General features: G+C 68.4%; 1 protein-coding gene across 3 annotated transcripts in view; it reads right to left on the reverse strand.

Annotated features, from left to right (window-relative positions):
* Positions 1 to 258, reverse strand: part of Cd82 (CD82 molecule) — a 37,955-nt gene extending 37,697 nt beyond the window's left edge. For 2 of the 3 annotated variants that reach the window (XM_013030053.1, XM_013030051.1), the window contains exon 1: positions 137 to 258. The gene's annotated coding sequence lies outside the window, so the exon portion shown is untranslated. Of the gene's footprint in view, positions 1 to 90 lie in introns of all 3 variants that reach the window. The other variant, XM_013030052.1, reaches the window with a different exon arrangement.
* Between the last annotated feature and the right edge of the window lie 268 nt (positions 259 to 526).

The raw sequence follows: 526 nt of genomic DNA on the forward strand, positions 1-526 counted from the left end.
GGGAATCCGGACGCGGAGGCCGAGGCTGCCCACAACACACCAGCTGTCACTTGTTGCGAGAAATCGGTTCCAGCTGGCTGCAAAACTCACTTTGCTTCGGGATGTCCCGCCGGCCCTCCACCAGGTCCCGTCTCACCTGCTAGCTCTACTTCCTCCTCCGCGCAGCAAGCAGGAGGGTTGGCGTCCCCGGCTGGCGTCCGGGTCCGACGGCGCAGCTCCGGGATCTGCCACTCCGCCGCCGGCCCCCTCCCGGAACGCAACGGCCTCGCCCAGGCCCCGCCCCTCGGGAGGGAGGCCCCGCCCATGACACGCCCCCTTCGCTGTCCCGTCAGCCCCGCCCTTGACTCTGCTGGAGATAGCTCGGCTCTCAGTCGGGGCCAGGCCCCGCCCACTAGAGATTGAGTAGCGAGCAGAAGAGACCACGCCTCTTCACCGCAGATAAAAGAGGCCACGCCCCCTGTCCCCAAGGAGAAGAGGCCCCGCCCCTTGGCCCGCCCTGCTCTGGCCAGGCTCCAGTATCCCCAGC

The sequence above is a fragment of the Dipodomys ordii genome, unplaced genomic scaffold, assembly GCF_000151885.1.
Source record: "Dipodomys ordii isolate 6190 unplaced genomic scaffold, Dord_2.0 Scaffold125, whole genome shotgun sequence".
NCBI lineage: Eukaryota > Metazoa > Chordata > Mammalia > Rodentia > Heteromyidae > Dipodomys > Dipodomys ordii.